Raw genomic sequence first — 21,054 nt, 5'->3', positions numbered from 1 at the left:
TACGGAAAAGATCATAACATGCAAAAATCGTCAGTTCTCATTTAAACTGTGGAATCAAGCAGGTTTACGCCAGACTTGTGCAACACTACTTCTGACTGCACCCACTGCTTCCCACCTCCGAAATCCGAATACAAGTATGTTCCATGCCGCAGTTGTCTGAGGTCTGGAGGTCAGTCAGATCACCTAAACCCTACTTACTTGAAACTCGAAATCTCGGGGTGGAGGAGTACAGGGTTTACACCAGTGGGAGCTGATCAGTCACTGATTGCAGGCAGTTTTTAAAAAGCACAAATTTCAGGTGCAAAGGAGACCAGATAAGACACATCCAGGCTGTACTTGAAGTTGGCCGGCAGTGTGCATGACTAAGTTAAAAAAAAAAACATTCTTGTACAACATGTACAGCTGAGTTTTGGTTAATGATTCACGGGGCTTTGATCCTTAGCTTTTTGATGTGAGCTTGACATTAGGGCAGGGTGAAGGTTGTTAAAAGAATAGATAAGAAAAAGGTAAATAATGTTACAGACTCCTGGTGTCCAGTGCTTTCTGCTTGACTTTGGGATCATTATTGTCAATATCACCCCATACTAGAAAGTGTCAGAAAAGATAATCATTATTAACAAATACAAACAACACTGTAGGGAGAGCTAATCAGGAAGCATGTCTTTAAGTTGACATAAATAAGTCTTGGCTTTAGGCAGTGACAAATATAAGAAATACAAACTCACACAATTGAAAATATAGAGTTTCTGTGCTCAGTTGAATTTTCTTCCTCTTCTTAAACATTAAAACATAAATATATATATTCTAATTAAAGAGAGGGCCCCTTTTAAAGCCAATGAGTGTAGTTGTGATTAATTAAGTGAGTTTGGATATATTTTGTAGTTGTTAGGAAGGCTGCTGCTGATTAAAGCCCTTTTGAATATTTTTGAAGACACCAGCCTGCAGTGATTTCTAAGTGCCTTTACCTTACCGCTTGACTGGTTACAATGTTGAAGGGTCCTGAAAATGTTTGGTAAATAAGGCTTCTGGGTGGGGAGGCTTTCGCAAAAGCATCCTCTCGGCTTCATTTCCAACAATTCCAGTCTGCACAGGCGCTCTTTATTAATCTACTCTCTCAGCGCAGAGCACAGCTCCTGGCTTCAGCGGGGCTGCGTTTAACACCTTCTGCTATCTGTTGCTTGATTTCAGGCTGCTAGTAACCTCTTGTTTTCCCACGCCAACCCTAAATGGGCCAGCACCTTTTGTTTTGCAGTGTGTTGCTGATTATCCAGCGTGCCGGAGGTAAGGGCTAGCAGTGTTGTCTGTGTGGTCTCTCACTTGGGCCCAAAAGCTGCAGACAGAAATACCTGCGTGCTGTGTGACGGTTATACATCAGTGTTTGCCCCTTGCCTGCTTCATTGTTGTGTCTTTGTCCCAGTCCTGGGTCCTTAGAGACCTTGAACTGAGTCTGCGATCAGACCAAGCACACTACAAATTGCAACACATATTCCTTATATGCTATCCACGTATGTTTTTAAGCATTATTATTTATGCACCGTTAGGCTTATTTTTACAAATAAAATACGAACAAAATGGCTGGAGTAGTAAAATAAACATGAGTTTAAAACGAGACATCTGTAGTTTTTAAAGGGTGTACTGAGTTTTTTGAGAACCTTCCCTCGACCCTCCAGTGGAAACCAGCAGCTTCATGTGAGACACGCTGCACACTCTGTGACTTGTGCTCCAAGGGTTAAAGGCACAAGCACAGGTCAGAAGCTGTCCTCAAGCGTTTCCCCCTTAAAGTGCAGGAAACCCGGGTTTCCCGTGTTTGGCTTTAACAGACTCTGGAATTAACCAGTGAAATCTGCTCATATTTCTACCCTGCGGCACTGCGCATCCTTAACAGCTAACAGTGCAGTGCCTCCGAACTCGGCACTGCTGATGTGTCTACCGGGTGTTTCTTCTTCTGTTTATTGAACTGTACACACCGCCAGTGTTAATTATTCACTGTTACTGCAGCTTGCTGCTCATTGTATCCATTCCTCCATTTTCTAATTCATTTGTCCAGCACAGGTCACAGGGGAGCCAGGGCCTATCCCAGCGTGCAACAGGTGCCAAGTAGTTTCCCCCCGGATGGGACCCCAGTCCATCGCGGGGCCCACGCGCAGACACACACGCACACACTCACGCCACGGCCAGTGCTCCCAGAGCTCAGTTCACCCACCAGCATGTCTGTGGACTGTGGGAGGAGACTGGAGCACCTGGAGAAAACTCGCGCAGACATGAGGAGAATGACCAAACTCCACACAGACAGCGCCCCAGGAACTGAACCCAGGGCCCCGGAGGCCCTCTGAGCCTCCGGCGCGTCCCACTGCAAGTGTCAAAATATTTCATATTCCCATCTTATTAAAGACATTTGTTTTTTCTTCTTTGGTTTTGACATTGATTGCTGTAAATCCTTTTTAAAGTGATGGAGTGGGGCTTATGGCAAAGAAGGTAGCCCAGTATTGCTTTCTCGTTTTAGTCACGCGTTACTTTATAACCGTACATAATATGACACAGCTGAGAGCCTTCTTCACAGATTGGAGTTTCAGGTGAGATATATTTGAAAGGTTCAGGCTTTGTCAAAGAAAGATGTTGAGGAGGAGTCTTCAGCAGGCCTCTGGCTCTCGAGCAGCTCCCTGTTGTGCACAATTAAAAAAACAACACTGAGACGTGTACTGTTTCACTGGCAGCTTTGAGAAAGGAAGCCTGCAGTGTTAATTACATGATTCAGGCTGTTCTTCCATGCTTGATACGGCAGATGACCGGTATCCAGTTGTCAGTTGTTTGTGCCAGTGAGCAAGCTGGCTCTTTCAATCAGATGTAACTGTGAATTCAGAATAAAACTCAATATTCAGACCAAAAATGCAAACTTGCTGTTTATTTGAACATAAGAAAGGTTACAAATAACAGAGTGCACTCGATCCATTTCTGAAGGAAGTTAATAATGAATGAATGAATTAATTGATCCAGTGATCTGCTCCAGCTGTTTCTTGAATGAAGTCAGGGTATGGCTTCAACAACATGGCTGGGTAGCTTGTTTCAGACTCGCACTACCCATGGGTGACAAGGTGCCTCCTGTTCTCGGTATTAAATTCGTTTCCACTTGTGTCTTATAGTTCATTTTTCACTGTTGAATCTGAAGAAGTCTGCTGGGCTGACTGTTTGTCAAAACCCTTGAGCATCCAGAACACTTGGATGAGGTCCAGCAGTAGTCTTTTTTTGTTCAGTATTAAACAGGTCGGGTCCTTCAGTCTGACAGTGTAGCACGTTCTTTTAAGAATGTATCTGGTTGCTTTCTCTGGATTAAATCCAAAGTGGCAATATCTTTTTTTTATAACTTGGTAACCAAAAGTTTGGATAATAGTATGTTCTTCCTAGTGCATTGTACAATTTTAGCATAATATCTCTTGTATTAAATTTCTCTGCTTTTAACTATGTATCCTAATAATTATTAATCCTAATAAGTTGTGTCAGCAGTCTATGGGAAACATACCTTGTAAACCTAAGCACCATTTATGGGATACCATCAGGCCCTGCAGATTTATTCATCTTGAGTGCTTTTAGTACCTGAAACACTTGTGCCTCTTCTGTGTTAATACTCTTAGATAAAGAAAAGAAAAGGTCTTTTCACTGCCTGGCACACGTTGGCTTCTTCCTTAGTGAAAACCTGAGTGGAATACTCAAGTAGTACATCATTTCCCTTTTCCTTGTCTGGAAGTTTCCTATTTGTGTCTCGGATACATTTCACTTCACCCTTCAGGTTTCTTATCGTGTTGTAGTACTGAGAGAACCTTTTCGTATTTGTTTTGGAGTCCACTGCAATGTTCCCTTCCATCTCCCTTGGACTTTCTGATATCTCCTTTACTTGTGTTTGCCATTCATTGCTCTCCTTTTCTGTTACTGAACCCCGCTGTCTTTTAATCATTTCATAAAGCACGTCCCTTATGTTTGCCACAGTTGTCTAGTTGAACCGGGTGTGATGCTTTTCGTTAGCTTCTGTTTTTCTTGCTCCAGTGGTAAATCTGCTCTGTGCTTCAAGCAGAGTCCGTTCAGACTGCTTCAGCCCCGTCTGCTTCCCTGAAGTGTAAACTTTGGATTGGGACTCGAGCTGTACAGTTTCAAATTGCGCTTCAGAGCATGTTGTATGATGACCCCAGTTCCCTAATTCAAACTGAGGACTGTCTTAGGCGAATGTGAAAACCACTCTCCTACTGCAGAAACCTTTTGATACTTTTAGATGCTGTATGTGAGTAAATGGAGTAGTTGGGAGTTTTATTGCATTTGAAAGGTAATGCTCTTACACAAGGAAGTCAATTCGTGTTCCGTAGTGTACTCATTGCTTTACATTGTGTTAGAATGTCAGGAACCGAGGACTAACAACACTTTCTTACTTCAGCAGTTAGGTTGTGGACATCAAAAGCAGTATCTATCTGAGGGTTTATTCAGTTTACCCATTTCACAACCTAAAGGGTCACAATTCTACAGGGATCAGACTCGAGTTTGGGTGGGAGGGGTCCTGCTGACATCACATGAGGCCACCCGATGCAAACCCAATTTGATCGGTTATTAACCACTTCTGTAAAACAAAGTAAATGTTTAAAGAAGATATAGATTGGTTAAATATGTTATGATGAAATGTATACTATGCTGTAATATCTCTTAAATACATTAAGGCAGAGATTCAGAGTTATAGAAGGAAAATTATGCTTTTGGCGAGTCTTTGTAAAAAATGTGATTTATGTTTTTCTCAAAGCCAATATTTAAAAAATAAAGAGGGTTTATTACATCAAGTGTTATTATTATTTATGTTTGAATGCAGATGTGGCAAAACGGAAGGCACGGTCAATAGATTGTTCTGTGCTTCATTTTCCATGGTGGCTGCCTCAGCATTTCAACATCGATGTGATGGAATCAGATTGAGGATCCTCATTATGGTAGCAAATACTGTGTCTTTATATTTTTTAGAAGGCTTGAAAGGAATACAGGAAAAGACATGCTCAGATTTGAGGAAATGTATCCGAGTCTTTTCTGTTTACGATTCACACGTGATTCCTCACAGCGGATCAACACAAGCTTCTCTTTTTTCCAGTGTTTTTTCCTTCTGTGCTTATCCTTAACTTGAGTCAAAGGGTGTTTCCTGGGAGCTAACTTTACTCACTGTATTGTCATTGATCAGCACAAAAAGTTTGTTTTTTTCCCTCTCACTTTCTTAAGGGTATTGAAAGATTGGTTTTTAGTTTACCTAGTGTACCAGAGTTTATGCACATTGAAAGTTCACACGTGCCGTTATGCTTTAAATTGACACATGCTTGTCTGCAGGTGAGATACTGCTGTTCGATCTGTGCTGTGATGTGGTTGGCTCTGAGTTGCGGTGCTCTAGCAGGGCTGTCCTGAGACTGGCTGGTGTCGGTGTGGCTCGGGCCAGTTGGCTCAGAGGGCCGTGAGCTTGAAGGGGCGCCCCCGTGAGGCGGCCCGGGGAACTACTGCACACAGGGCGATGATGGGATTGGTGGAGGGTTGCTAAGCAGCGAATGCAGATTAAGATGTTTATATCTAATTTATATCTTGTGTTTAGATCTAAGGAGAGCAAAAGATTGATGGAGGTTGGACCATGTTCAGTTATTCTCTTGAAGCTTGATTTGAAAACGCTTTCAAGATGTTTTGGTTTGTGAAATGGGTGTTCTGACAGTGACCTGAATTTCCTTTATACTGTGACTGTCTTTGCATGAGCAACCATGCATAGTTACTATTAATTAGTTAATTGTAATGCAAATCCAATTAAAAAATTTGACTGTTGGCAGCGAACAGAGTGGCTCCGCTCCATTCTACCGTCTCCCATGCTGTGTTGCGGGATGAATCTGCGCTTCCCTTCTGCTTTCTGCCCTCTGTGACCCTGAGCTGTCCCGAGATGACCTTGTACCCCCCACTCTGAGTGTGCAGGCCAGAGGGGCACTGCTAACAGCAGGACACGCTTGGACAGGGGCCAGTTTGTCAGCACTGAGAGGCTTAACCTTGCAGATCAAACCACTGCTCTGGCAACATAAACATCTGAGCCTCTGGCAGGCCTGGGGTCTAAGACAAGTCCCCTGTAAAGCACAGTATGCATATGGCCGGGTAATTAAAGAATTTGCTGACTTCAAACAACTTTTTTTAAATTTTGCATTAGCTGATGAAATTTGAAATATGTGCATTCAGATTTACAGATCCTGTAGTGAAAGAAGTTATTCAGTCTAGACAATTCATATTTAGCTTTCAAATGGTACTTTGATTGACCCTCGTTTTTTCCTGTTCCTAATTTAGTCTTGGCCTGATTTCCCTTTTAATCCCATTACTTAATCACTGTATTAACTGAAAAATGCTGTCCAGTGGCATAGCAACATCTGAAGCCACAGAACCAGAAACAGAGGACATCATCAAGCATAACTTCACTTGCATCCTTCTTCAGATGTTCACAAAATCAGGCCACAGCTGTGCTGCAGAATTTACAGATACAACCCAAAAAGTATATTTCAGTGTACAGTATTTGCAGCATATTAATCAGTACTTTATTTTCAGAAAACTACTTCTATAAACTAAAGTGACTGATATTCTTTCTAAAGGAACTACCATCTTGAAGTGAGACAAGGCAGACATTGAAGAGAATGAGAGAAAAAACCAGTAATGACACAAAAATGAAAAGACTGATAAAATTACAGTTGTGTATATTATGGCAATTTAAACACTCTACGTTAAGATGATTTAGCACCTATCTAACAAATCCCAGAGGTTTGCAGTGCTCTCTAGAAGACCTTTCTGCATATAACACCCACTGAAACCACAGAGGACAAGTCATAAATCTTCTGAAGAGGAGTGAAAAAAAACAAAGAGGACTACGCAAACGTTCCTTACTCGGCTTTTAAAAAATAAAACAGCTCATATACAGGACGAAGCCCTAGAGCGTATAATCTTCAAAGCAATCAGCTTGAAAGGTTTTGTTTTTTCTTTGTGTGGCAAGTGTGATTGTTATAATACATTGCAGCTGACATAAGCTAAATTGAAGTCCTGGATGGAGTCCCGTAAGTCTTTAAACATGTTGGAATAACACAGTGATGTATGTTGGTTTGTGTAACTCGAATGCCAAGCTGTAGTACATGCATCACCAGGATCAAGACTGTCCTAGAATTTGCAGATTCTGCCCCTTGTGGTGTTTTGTGAGTAGCATGTTTTACAGTGGGACATGTGAGCTGTGGTCGCAGATGATCTAGATCAGTGGTTTTCAAACTCTTTGGACCAAGTATCACCATTGATGAAAACAAAGCATCCAAGTATCACCTACAAGTCATCTTCTCATAGGAACCCCAGAAAATCTTCAATGACCAACATGAGCACGTGTGTGCACTCACACTCTCTCTCTCACACACACACACACTTCAGAAGTCCGTCTCAGAAGTTAAAAGAAGTTTTTATGTCACGCGCATGGGAGCGAAACACAGACGCTCGGTGTATTTTTCTCAAATTAACCTAGAACAGTCCTTAAATATGTTTCTGTTATCTATCACGCTTTCCTGTGCTTACAAGACTGGCATTGTTCCAAAATCACGCACATTGTCCTACCTCCCTATTTGCTGGAGATAACTTTTTTTAAATACAATTGGCCACTTACATTCGTAGCACGCATTCCTATAGAATGGTATATAATTACATAGTAGCACTTGTGTCCTCTCAAGTATTAGCGCGCGCTGTATCGTAGTACGTAGGCTGCGTATTTGACACATAAATTCATTTGATTAAAATAGAAAATATGAAAACCTGTCCCAATTTTTCAGTTCACACAACAAATTTCCAGGTCATCTGGCGTACCACCTGGGGGTGCTCCATGAACCAGCAGTGGTACGCATACCACAGTTTGAGTGTAACGAAAGCGTTCTTTCCGGACCCTGTGTGGACGACACAATCCGGGGTTGAGTGAGAATACAGGAGGGAAAAAGGCATGCAGGAAGCGGGAATGAAAACAGGGGGGCGTGTCCATTAAGTGCTGGTGGTCGGGGGAGGTGTGGCCGAGGCAAACAGTCCAAAACCGAGTCCAATGCGAAATCCAGGACGAAAGCAAAACGGAGCCAGGCACATCCAGGTCCCGGGCTCGCACGATACGGGAATCAGTGGAGAGCCCCGAACTGAGTTGGCGTCTGGCTTGTAAGGGGGGCTGGAAGGAGGCTGGAACAAGGGGCAGGTGCACAAAATCAGGTCCGAAGTGAAAGAGCCGGAGCGCCCTTAAGGGGGAGGGACTACAATCATGACATTGAGAACCATGGATCTAGATAATGGTGTCTGGAAAACAAGAAGTGAAGCGAAGATCCTGTGCTCTTCCAGGAGAGTCAGTTGCAGGTTTTGCACCAACCATTTAGTTTCCAAGTCTTGGAAAGAAACTGTTTTATGCTGGCCTACTCTGACAGCCATCTTTTGGCTTATGCATTGCGGGGAAATGCCATTTTTTTATGTGGCGTACAGTAAGTGATACCACCTGGCTGCAAGATCAGCGAACTCTGGGAAAGTAAAATAATACGTATGCATACGTTGTACAACTTGGGAGCTGTAGGCAAGAGATGCTTTCAGTAGCTTTATAGTTGTCCTATGTTTGCACAACGGGGACCTGTTTTGATGACAGTGCAAAGATGAAATGCAGGGTCAATGATTGTAGATGCCCGTTGTGGAGTGCAAGGTTAACATTATATTACTCCCAATGAAGTTTTGCCTGGCGCTTTTCCTAATGCTAGCTTTAGTACCAGGAGTCAGCAGATCATAGGGCATTTTTTTATCACCATGCGATATGGCACTGCTTTATGGCACAGAAAAGATAAAACAAGCCAGGAGGGAAAAGGGAGAGATAACTGTATAACACTGAAAGCGTAAAGATAATTTTTTTTTTGTCATTGTTTTGGCTGAGTATGGTATAAATCAAGATGGTACAACTACAACCCCAGAGACCTGAGACTCTGCAAGCGTCCCTTTCAAATAAGCTCTTAATAAGCAAAATCAGCTTGTTATCAGCTTAATTACACCAGCTTCTGAAAGAACAAGGACTTAGATGGTCAATAAAAGCAGTTCCCTGTCCTAATAATCCAGAAGATTGGGCATCTGTCCCACATTGAATCTTAAATGGTTATTGAGCACTGGCACAGAAAAAGCATATTGTGTATTCATTGAACGAGGAATTGATCAGATGATGTCATTCGGATCGTGCAGGGAAAGAAAACAAATAACTTAGGCTCTCCAGAATCGGAGTCATAGATTCCTGCAATGTGAGTAAAAGGATCAAATGATATAAATCTTAAGTACTAACTTATCTTGATGTTTTGCAGGCCAGAAAGTGAAACTGCCTCTGCTGAAAAAATTAAATGATTTATATTGACAGACCCTGAGAAACCTAGTAGATCACAGCTGGAAGAAAGAGAAGCAGAGAAGTCCTCAGAAATAGTACCCTATAAAGAGGAGTCTGTGAACTGGTTCAGGCAAAAAAAAAAACTTGAAGTGGGAGTGAAAATAACACAACCCATGATTGGCCAATTTTTGCCAACTCCCAGAGGAGGGCACAGTTTCAAATGTATCTGACCGTTCGAGCCCTGCGATGGTGCAATCAGGACCTTATTACCTCCCATTGTCTGACAGCACATGTTTATTATATTCAAGTCAGTTTTAAATATGTGGATCTCTCAAGAGGCGCACTAGAATATTCTGCTCTGATGGTTAGTCATATATTCTAAGCATGTTATATTCTGCTCCTCACTGCTGTGCTGTGGGTGTTATATGGCTCAGGTGGCAAGAGTACTCTCTCAGAGTGCATACTGAAGCCGATAGTCCAGCAATTTCATTTCTGAGTCGGGACTATGGGATTAGCCAGCTTTTCTTCAGGTAGCAATGACAGTTGACATCGTGCTTCTCAGGCATGGGTGTCCACAGCTTGCCATACAACAGTGCCCCCTGTGGCTGGCGAGGTGCCTGTCAGCCTGCAATCGCAGTGCTTACATGGTGAAGCTGCTTCAGACTCCCATTCTAACCCCACTGGCAGCTTTCAGTGTGGAAAACAGCAGCTGTACAGTTCTCATCCTTCCTGTGATCCTACTGCCTGTATAATAGCGGGCAGAGCAGTGAGGTGAGCTGCCTGACAACTGCAAAATCTGGAAAAGAAACTCAAGTGACTGTTCCAGGTCATAAATGCAAATGCTTCACTGTGTGGTCTTTCTGTCTACAGCTTGCATTGCATGGAATAAAGTTTGTGTTGAAATTAATACTACTTAATGACAGCGAATTACAGAGCAGGAATGCTTATTATTGCATGTACTGCTTATTAAATCTGACTACGTAAGAGAGAGGTGCAGAAACCTGTCTTACAGGTGTTCAAAGGTATTGCTTCATCAAATTATACTAACTAAACTGTTATGTCTTATAAATAAAGAAATAAACTTTATATAGTTTAAAAATAATAATCTCATAGCACTTATTCTGACTGTAAGGTTTTAGATATTCCTGTAAGCAGCAGGTCTTCACAAAAATCAAATCCTTAAAAATGCAAATATGTCTGGTTTGATTTTTTTTTTTGCTTCTTTGAGGGAAATCAGGCTTGGACTTCTATCAGTTTCTGTCTGAGGTACAAGTTCTTATTCATTAATCATGTGATAATCATGTTGTAGCTCAAGCAGTGGGATAAAGATACATAAGACCTTGAAATATTACGCTGAATCACTTAGGATAAGAGAAGATCTGGATTTTGTGGAATAAATCATATTTTAATGTTATCCCAGTATCACGAAGCATTGTGGAGGGAGGAGGGAAAAAATGAAGCCTTGTTGATTAAATACATAAGAGATTTTGACATAATCATATCTGCAGTTCAGCGGGCGGCACGATGGTGCAGTGGAGCTTGTATGTTCTCCCTGTGTTCACATGTGTTTCCTCCAGGTGCTCCTCTTTCCTCCCACAGTTCAGAGACTTGCTGCAGGTTAATTGGCTTCTGGGAAAATTGGCCCTGGTGTGAGTGTGTGCCCTGCCATGGACTGGCGTCTCATCCAGGGTATACCCTGTCTTGTGCCCCGTTGCTTGCTGGGATAGGCTCCAGCTCCCCCACCACCCTGTATTGGAAGAAGCCGTTAGAAGATGGATAGGATGATATGAGCAGTTAAGTATGTCAAGGCAGAGCCATGAAATGCTCTGGGAACTTCAGTATAAAGGAGTGCTCAGTACGATATTTAACAGTGTCTGTTGGAGCACTAATTTTATACACTTGAACAGAATGTGAAATGAAGCATCTAGTCAAAATCGGTGTCTGCAGGCATTGCAGCTAATCTGTTGAGTTGCCCATGAGGCATTCCTGAATGCCTGATGCTCCCCATTGCTCTAGCTGGGCCCTAATGAGCTGTGCCATTTCCTCAGGAATGCCTGATTAGCTGAGTGAGCGTGGCAGGACATGATTTCTGCCCACGTTGAGGGCTCTCAGGTGGACGAGGTGACCAATTACTGGCCCAGCGGGAGGGGGCCGAGGCCGGCTCCCGGCCGTCTGCCGGGCGGGATCGTCGGGAGCCTCATTTCCGACCCGAGCCCCCGCTGTCCGGAGCCGCGAGCTGTAATGAAAGAGGGCCGGCGCGCCGGGCTTTGCTGGAGACTCTCAGGTGAAATATTTTATTGCAGAATATGAGTTTCATAAGCCTGAGCTGAACCTGAGGACGAGGGGGCCATAGCGAAGTCAGAGGGGGGATTGAAACGCAAAGCCTCTCATGCAAGGGCAGCTGAGGCGAGACGTGAAGTGTGGAGAGAGCACAGAGGAGACCCTAGAGGCGAGCTTGTCCGCCACACCAAGGGCTGGTCTCAGGTGGCGGATGAGTGGCGGAGGGGAAGGGGGGATTGTGGGGGCTGTGGAGTGGTTATTTTTTATTGTATTTTATCACGTATGGGCAAGTAAAATTAAAACTCTAGTCACCAAAAATATGTAAGGCTAAGATGTCAACTAGTGCAGTGAACGTTTTGCCCAGGAAAAATAGTACAGGAAACAGCATTCATCTGGAGTATAAGATATTGGATGTTACAATACAGGGCTTTTATATATCGATAAATAATTGGAATTTTATGCGGTATTTTTTTTAGATGTGCTATACATGCAGCTCACATTTTCTGTAAATCTGAATTCCTTATATGTCAGTTTATAGAGCTTACCGACACTGGCCAGTTGCTCCAGAATTTGCCGTTCAGTGCAGGGCACCCAGGCTTCGTGCTTGCAGACAGACTGCGGGCACCAGAAGACCTACGAAACCCACAAAGCACAGCCAGCCACACTCAAAGCAAGGGGCAGGGTTTGCACAGCGGAGTGAGAGATTTAGGGACCTCATTCCCCAGTGCTTACCTTCACCCCCACAATCAGTGGCCACACAGGAGATATTAAGCTTCTTCATAGACAGGGGAGTACTCCTAGGAACAGGGCATAGTGCAGAACATATCATCACAATAATAAGAAACAATTATCTGTGTCAGTAATTCATTTCTTTACATCAAGTAAAAGTGTTCAGGATTCTACATGTATTTCAGCCCTTGCAGATCAGCATAAAAGCTTAGCTCTGTAGAAGTCATTTTAATTTAATGTACTGTACTCATCGTGTTTCTCACTGAGCAGAAACCAAAAGCTAGAGTTCAGAAGAGAAGACCTGATGTTGTTAAGTACTGCGCGTAACTGCTCTAGAGTGTACTTGTACATGCTGCCGTTCCTTTACTGTGTCAATATGAGGTTTAAGTGGCCATTGTGGCCTTTTAATGCTATCGGTGTTTGAAAAGGTGTTGTTTTTACATCTACAGGAAATGGTAAAATAAATTAAGTTCCATTTAAAGACATACTGTAGGATGAGCAGGAAGGCTTTTGAGACCCTTTGTCCCAACGACAGTCAGGTCTGTGGAAGGCCAGTTTTTCCTAAGCTGGTTAAAATGGGTGTTTTGTAGAGCCTCCCTCTGTTTTGAGCTTGTTAATGGCTTGTCTGACAGTGCTGCTGCCTTGGCAGGCTGGTGTCAAGAAGACTGAGGAGCAGGCCTCTGTCTCTGTGGGCAGGGGAAACGCCAGCACTGGAGATTGGAGAGTCAGTGTTCTGCTGAGTACAAGCCATCCATCTTCCAGGGGGTTTAAGATAAGATAAGATCACTTTATTGGCCATATACAATTTCTTGTATTAGGAATTTATCTTTTCGCATACCCCAGCCTGCTCTCCATGAGACACACAGACAGGGAGAGAAGCTTGGGGTCAGAGCACAGGGTCAGCCATTTATACGGCACCCCTGGAGCAGCTGGGGTTAAGGGCCTTGCTCAGGGGCCCAACGGAGTAGGATTCCTCTGCTGGCCACGGGATTCAAACCAGCAACCTTCCAGCCTCAGGCGCAGGGTCTTATCATAGAGCCATTAAACCAAAACAGAGCAATTAGCACCCCTACTCCAACATGTGCATTTCCCCCTGGAGCTCCCAAGGCACAGACATTTTTCAGGGAAATTGTTGGATAAGGGCATGTGAGATCTTGTCAAAATCCGTTCTGCATTAGAATGCTGTGCATACTTTGTGTTTTTTGGAAGGACTGCTTAAACCCGAGAGCTTAGCTTAGAAAAAAAGTCTGAAACATTTACACTAATGTACTGTGTAAGTGTGTATTGATGCATACAAGCTCTGGATTCTGTTAAGTGTTACAGTACATGTCAGGAGCTTGAAGCTGGACAGGAGTTTTCTTACTCTGCTTTTTTAAAATGAAAGGATATTATCAGACACTACTGTGCCTTTTTTCTTTGTAGTTAATGTTTTTCCACTTCTATGCAGTTAGTTTCCAGCCTGCGGTGCACTGATAGGCAGAGCTACACCGAACTGGTAGCATTATCGCTAGAGTGCTACTTGATAAAACACTTCAAAAAGCATTGTTTAATTGCACCATTATGCTTAAAGTGCTAATAGGCCTATTACGATATCATCTGGAAATTTAGGCTAATGAATTGTTTTGTTATTAAAGCTAAAGAAACAATGAAATATAGTTTGGAGATTAAAAGTGGGCTTTTTATTACTGTCTTTTAAGTGTTGAAGTCATAAAGTATATTATGCCTTTTACTCGGTACATTTAAGAGTGTGCTTGGTGTGGAATTGAGTGCTATATATTGTACAGTGCTCTAGAAACATTCTTATTTACAATACAATATGATATGATATGCAATAATACTTTATTGTTTGATTTGTTAGAATTTTGTTTTGCATCCAGTCAGCTACGTTTTACACACACAGATGTACAAAAAATATAAAAACAGGACATATAAACACTACATTAAAAAGAAATAGCACATTACATAAAAGGCATCGACCCATACATATCACACACCACTCCTACAGTATTCCGCACAGGAGGCTCTGGGTGTATGTTTCTGGAGGTGATATTTATATCCAGTAAACTTCCATGGAAATCATCAATACATCATGCAGCTAGTTACAGTAACTGTAGTATATTGTCGTACAGCTTCATGATCAAACTGTGTATTAATAATAGATGAATAAGGTGTCCTCTAAAAACAGCCTTCACAGCTATACATTTCACACAAAGAGTATTCTTACAAATCCTTGCGTTGTTGTAGATGTTCAAAACTATGTGACTTTGCTGTTCCCTGTTTGGGGGCCATGCTAGACTTCTGTCTATGTACAGCTGAATATTGGATAAAGGGAGGCAAATCTACTGTTTAAATGCTGTTTTTTGCTAGGACTTTTAATAAACAATTAAATGTATTAATGAACAATGAGGAAAAGCAGATAACTTCAAAATAAAATTAGGTTTAATGCTTAGGTTTTTAGGCTTTTTTTCTGAAATTAGTTTGGTTGTTATTCTAAACGAATGCATTTTGTAGATTTTGAAGTTCAATATATATACAATCCTGTGTAAAAGTCTTAGATATCCATCCATCAGTTTTCTAAATGATTTATCAAATTCAGGGTCATAGGAGAAGCCGGAGTCTATCCCAGCAAGCAACAGGCACAAGGCAGGATACACCCTGGACAGGACGCCAGTCCATCACAGGGCACAGAAACACACACACACACACACAAACCAGGGCCAAATTCCCCAGAAGGCAGTTAACCTACTAGTATGTCTTTAGACTGTGAGAAGGAAACCCAGACAAGGGAAAATATTAACTATTCCCAGACCACCACACCCCAGGAACTGAACCAGGATCCCAAGGCTACAAGGCAGCCATCCTTGCCCCTGTGCCCCTGTGCCACCTCACCTCCAAGTCTTAGACATCATGGACATGGTCAGGACTCACGGTATCTGTAGGTTATGAACATCAGAAATACACTCAAAGCCTACACTATGGTTATATACTATTAAATAGTAGAATAGTAATTACAGTCACACAGTACCTTTGACTGTTTTGAATTCAGCTTATTTTGTGTGGACAGAACCCAAGTTTGTTATCTGGCAATCTTTAATTTGCATCGAGAAGAATCTTAAAAAGCCACAGTTATACATGAGCACCCAATCCGAAATGTTGTAGTAGCTAATCCATCACGTTTGCCACTTGAAGTTAGTTGTCCCATTTCCAAATGTTCCTCATAATTAACATCTTCTGTTCCCGTCTGCACATCCATGAAGCTAGAAGGCTACGTTTTTCTCTGCTTACAGGAATACAGATCAGTTATGTTCAGCTTAATCTTTAAAAGAAATGCACAGTACTGCGATCACCATTGGAGATGACCAGGGAACCGTGGCTCCAGCATGAAGAAGGAAAAGAGTCGAACAATCAAATGTGTTTTTTCTTTTTTTCTTTGACGTACCTCACTGATTAAAAGCAAGGACTGGGTTAATGAAAAAAGGCAGCTGTGATAGTATGAAGTCACTTGTGGCTTTTTAAAAGAACCGTTTCTAACATACACAGACGTAATAATTTATCAGTGGTAATATATAAGCATAATTACAAAATTATAAAACATAACATTATGACAGAATTCCTTTTAAAACATACAAAAATGTTTTCTTGCAAAATAAATATGAGAAAAACAGGGCATGTTGTTAATCTTTCTGATTTTTCTTAATAATCTTCATTTCAAGACACTGAAGAAACCACTCTTTAGGAACTGTTCCTGTTGCAGTACTTTGGTGTCTGATACTTCATTATAACAAGGAATGTGGTTACTTGACTTCAAAGCACACACTTTGAAAGGTGGCCATAAAAACTGTTCTGCGCTTATTTATTGGCTACTCCTGGAACACAGGACAACATCTGTGCTGCATCTGTATCGAAAGCTCTCGGAGTGCTGGTTTGGTGGCTGGAGTTTAATCTCAGATTAATGTGACACAGGTGGCTTTCAGATGGCAGGCAATCCTCTGGTCCTGATTGCATCAGGCCAGGTTTTAATACTGAGGCTGTTGGTAAAGATGTGTTTGTGCCTGTATTTTATTCCCAACTTGTTTGCATTTACTGAGTTAAAGGTTTTCATCTGAAGGCTGGATGCCATTAACCAGCCTTTTGGGAAATATCTTATAGATTCCTTCGAATAGACATACAGTATCATGCTTTGAATTGCACCCCACGTGATATTAAAAAGAAAGCAGGAAAAAAAAACCTTAATCTTTTCATCATAGTTACGGTGCAGAAATGCTTGTCTCAATATATTTCCTCGTCATGTCCTCGGGACCAGGAGTTTAGAATCTGAAGTCTTGTCTGGTGTGATTTCCAACGGCTGGGACATTTTGCAGTGAAAACGTCAGAGGGAAGCTGTTATTCAACAGAAGCTATGAAAGGGAAGCAGAAAAGGGAGTGTGTATATATTAAACATACTGTATATAAAGGAGGAAACAAATTCAGCGGCCCGGAGCTTGTTACCAATGTGACGTCAGCCCTTGAACACCAGGGATGGCAGATGTGTCAGAAGTGCAGAGAGATTTTTTTCCTCTGACTCTGGAGTGGCACCAGGCCTGCCCTGAGCCCAGGAGCGAGAGGGGCTGAATCCTGGCTAGAGCCGTCACTCTTGTCCTGCCCAGCGAGTTGAAGGGAGAGTAGTCCGCACAGCGAAGGGAACTGAAAAGGACGAGCGAAGATGTTGATGTGCCAGTGTGAGCAGTCCCTGTGTGGCTCCAGGCCCTCTGCCTTGAGCAGCTTGTCCCAGAAGAGCTGCAGCTGACATTCAGAGCCACAGAATCAAGCGTCTCTGGCCTTCCGCCATCCTCTGCTCTCGGAAAGCCCAGTTTGATCAACTCCTTAGCTAAATGTACCATTAAATTAGCCCCAGACAGTCAATGGGCACAGCTTTTTTCTTCAAGTACGGGTAATTAATCATTTCAGAAGCTCGTATCTGGGGGAGTAAAAAGTGTTATGTCACGGTTGCATTAGAAAGTAGCACACCTGATTAGTTTCTGTATGTATAGCTAATGCTTAAAAACACTCAGCCATGTAATCACTAACTTGCTGGATTCATTTGTATATGGAATTCCATGCATAAGGACTTCAATGGCACTGAATGGTCTGTCTCCAGGTTATGTTACTTATTGCATGAGTAGTCAAACCTTTAGTCTTGAGATTTGCTCATTTGTCCTCTCACACTGCTGAAGTTCAGGGTCCATACTCTGGGAGATTCCCCAGACTCATCAGAGCTTAAAGACCCGTCTTTCCACTGCAGAATTGAGCTATACTGGACCAGTGCTTTTCTCTTTTTTCTCTTGCGTCTCTTGCAAAGTGTACGTGAATTTGTATTATAACAGCTGCTGGTAGATGAAATACATCCGTGAAGTGGGAAACACAGAGTACAAATCTGTTCTAATCCCACAGAAGTGAGAGGGAGAGGGTCACAGTGTGTGAAAAGCAGAGGTTGCCTGCACCCTGCCAAACAGACCTCCGTTGGGGAAGTAGTGTTGCTGTTTTGTTTAATTGCGTTACGGTGCCTGCATTAGAAATAACTGACCTCCCTCAGAGAGAATGAATGCCGTTGTATCAAGTCTTTCATTTTCCATTGTGAAGATTGCATCTTAATGAGAATGCAAAATGTTTTACACTCCCTGGATAAGATAGCAATGCACAGGAACTTTTAATGCTCATGACAGGACTTGCTTGAAACTCCTTCCATGCATATATGCAGCATAGAAAAGAATGAATAATTTCGTTATTTATTATGTATGATTGAACTAAAGTTAGCTGATAATTGCACTGTTACTGTTGGTACCTTTTACAGTAAACACCCAAAAGTTCAGTACAGTACCGCATTTTCTCTGGGACACGATGCAACCTCTGAGTGGTTTAGGTGGGATTATTGAAAGCTTTTATTTTGTTACCGCAAGCTCTGAATACTAGGCTAAGATTATGGAATAAAAAACAGCAATTCCATTTGTCTATGAGAGGGGATTTGTGTTGAGAAAGGATTCATAATAACAGAATGGATAACCTAAACTAAACTGCAGAAGCTCCAGAAGAGAAGGCTTTTAAATAAAACGCTGTCTGGCTGGGAAGCGGAAGAGAAGGGAGATTCTGTTGAAATCCCAGCTCAGACAGTAATTCACAGCCTGGCCTTTGGCTAAATGGGATTTTCAGTCCATGTCAGCTGGAAGTAAAGCATAAGTCATATTTATTGTAATTCCAGAGTTGTTAGTGCAACTTTCTTGTATCTCATCGTTGTTTTATTTCACAATCCCTTGAGGCGGTTTAAACCAGGTCAACAAAAGAAAGAGAAGTAACACTTTCTCTTAGTACTTTAAGTATACTGGATGTGTGTTTTCTTAGGGGTATGTTACTGGGTTCTCTGAAAAGAGATTTATTCATACAAAGATTGTGGACTAATGGCATTAGTTTTAAAAGCGACTAATGGAATTGGAGAGAGCTGGATTCTGGACTGATTCCAGTCATTATTTGTGCTGGAAAATTGCTTTTCCCATCCTAAAATGTCATGTTTTGTGTTGCCCACAGGGAATCGAACTGCACACTTAAATCATCATGAAGTGCCGCCACAGCCATTTCAAACCAGTGTCATTGCTTCTATAAAATGCCTTCTGGGAGTAACATAATTTCATTATCTGTTTCCAAGTGTTTTCAAGCTCTTTATCTTATCAGTATTGAAACACAGTGCTTAGATCTAAATGTTACAATAGGAGCATGTGTTTAAAGTTTCATTTAGTTTGTGTTTGGCAAGCACACAATTTCCTTTCTCTGATTTGTGTACTGTACTTATTGGTTTTATCTTTCCTTATTAAACACAATCAGCAAGGCATCCTTGTACTGTATGTGTGCACAAACCTAAAAATTAAGATTTCCACATTCTTTAGGTGGACTATTGAGTTAGAGTGACAGCTATAAGAATCAGTCCAAAGATGAGTGTGGTCTTCTATACTTCCTCAACACAAATAAAATGATTTAATTAGATTCAGGAATTGTGAATATACTTGCAGTGCCTTGCAAAAGTGTACAGACCCTTACATTGGTGTTCCAGTTTGTGAAATTGCAAAATTATTCATAGAGATTTTTAAAATCTAAACATTTTATTCAAATCCTGATTGCTCAAGCTCAAGACTTCCAAGGGTAAGATAAGCTAGTGTCAAGGTCAGCAAAAACATGAAGAAAAAAAACTGACATATGTTGATTGGATAAGTATTCAGACCTGTGAACTCAAACTTTGGCAGCTTGATACAGCTTTGCACACTGGCTTGGTGCAATTCCTGTTCTTGTTGGAGAATTATTAACGATTAATTCTGATCTCTCCCATGTTCCTTGGGGATCGCTAATGTATGGCAGTTTTACAGCCGTCTTTCAACAAATTCTCAGTAGGAGTCAAGTCAGGACTTTGATCGGGCCACTCAAGGGCATTCACTTTCTTATTCATAAGCTACTCCATTGTAACTTTGGCCTCATGCTTACACCACTGTCCTGCTGAGAGGTGAATGTTTGTCCCAGTTTTAGACCTGAAACAGTTTTTCCTCTAAGATTTAACAGGATTTTGCTCTGTGTTTATATCTCTTCCTGTCTCGATGAACTTCCCAGTCTTTGCTGTCAAGAAGCAGAACTATGATCTGATGCTGTTGTTGCTTTTAGTTTTGTTAAAATAATTTACCAGTAATCTACACGTTTCTAGACACAGTAGATACTACATTTTCTTATGTCATTTTTACACCCAGTTTGACATTTGCTTTGAATTGATGCATTGCCTTCTTCAATGATTGCTGAGTAAGACTCTTCACTGTAATAGAGGTTACCTTGAAAAGACAAAATGTCACTATTCTTCTTCAGATAGTTGTGCACCAAAGCCTCATTAAATGATATAAGATCGATTCTGTGAAAATAGATTATCCCCAGTTGTTTCCACACACAGTGCTACATTAACATCCTTTGAATTTTATGATCTATGAGCCTTATTGGTTAATGAAATTACAGTAACGTTTTTCTTGGGTACTAATACAAGACAATAGTATATTTTATACATTGCATTTAAGCTAAAGTTCCTTTAAACAGAAAGAATTTTCCAAGGATGTTGTAAGCAGTGCATATTAACATCTGGTATCCATTCAGAACTGCCCGACTCTCTTTAGCTCCAGGGTATTTTTGGAATTTCGTAAAACTTACCTCTTTTCCAATGTTTCTTCCCACTGATCCTGCAAAACTGTGTGCACACACAGAAAAAAATGTGTTTTTTTAGTCTCCTGAAACAAGCTCACGTCTCAGATGTTAGTTTTGCATCTCCCTTGAGAGTAGTCCCTTGCTCAAAATGAGTTTGACTAAACCTTACAAACATTTTGTTGCCTTATATAACCTACTTTCTCAGTTTCTAGTACTGAACTTGGTTCTTTCGAAGATATGGAAATGTAACATCTTGAATACCAGCTAAATATTTTGCATTTGGTACAAAATGTTTTTTATTCTGCCTTTTACTTTCTATAAACACAGTGTTTTGTGAATATAAAAAAAATCTAGTAAACATTCTTTCAAAGATTACTTTGCAATTTTATTTTTAGAAAACCAAATAAAGCGCACATTGTATTAGTACACACACAATTCTTGTAAATAGCATTTACACCTCTAAC

At 41.5% G+C, this 21,054-nt stretch overlaps 1 protein-coding gene across 1 annotated transcript in view; it reads left to right on the top strand.

Moving 5' to 3' along the window:
* The window catches only part of slc16a10 (solute carrier family 16 member 10), a 78,585-nt gene that overhangs the window by 16,102 nt on the left and 41,429 nt on the right, over positions 1 to 21,054 (top strand). The gene's annotated exons all lie outside the window — the stretch shown is intronic.

This window comes from Atractosteus spatula, chromosome 2, assembly GCF_055471065.1.
Source record: "Atractosteus spatula isolate fAtrSpa1 chromosome 2, fAtrSpa1.hap1, whole genome shotgun sequence".
In the NCBI taxonomy this organism is placed as follows: domain Eukaryota; kingdom Metazoa; phylum Chordata; class Actinopteri; order Semionotiformes; family Lepisosteidae; genus Atractosteus; species Atractosteus spatula.
The sequence above is the reverse complement of the archived record's forward strand: the minus strand, read 5'-3'. Positions and strand labels throughout refer to the sequence as shown.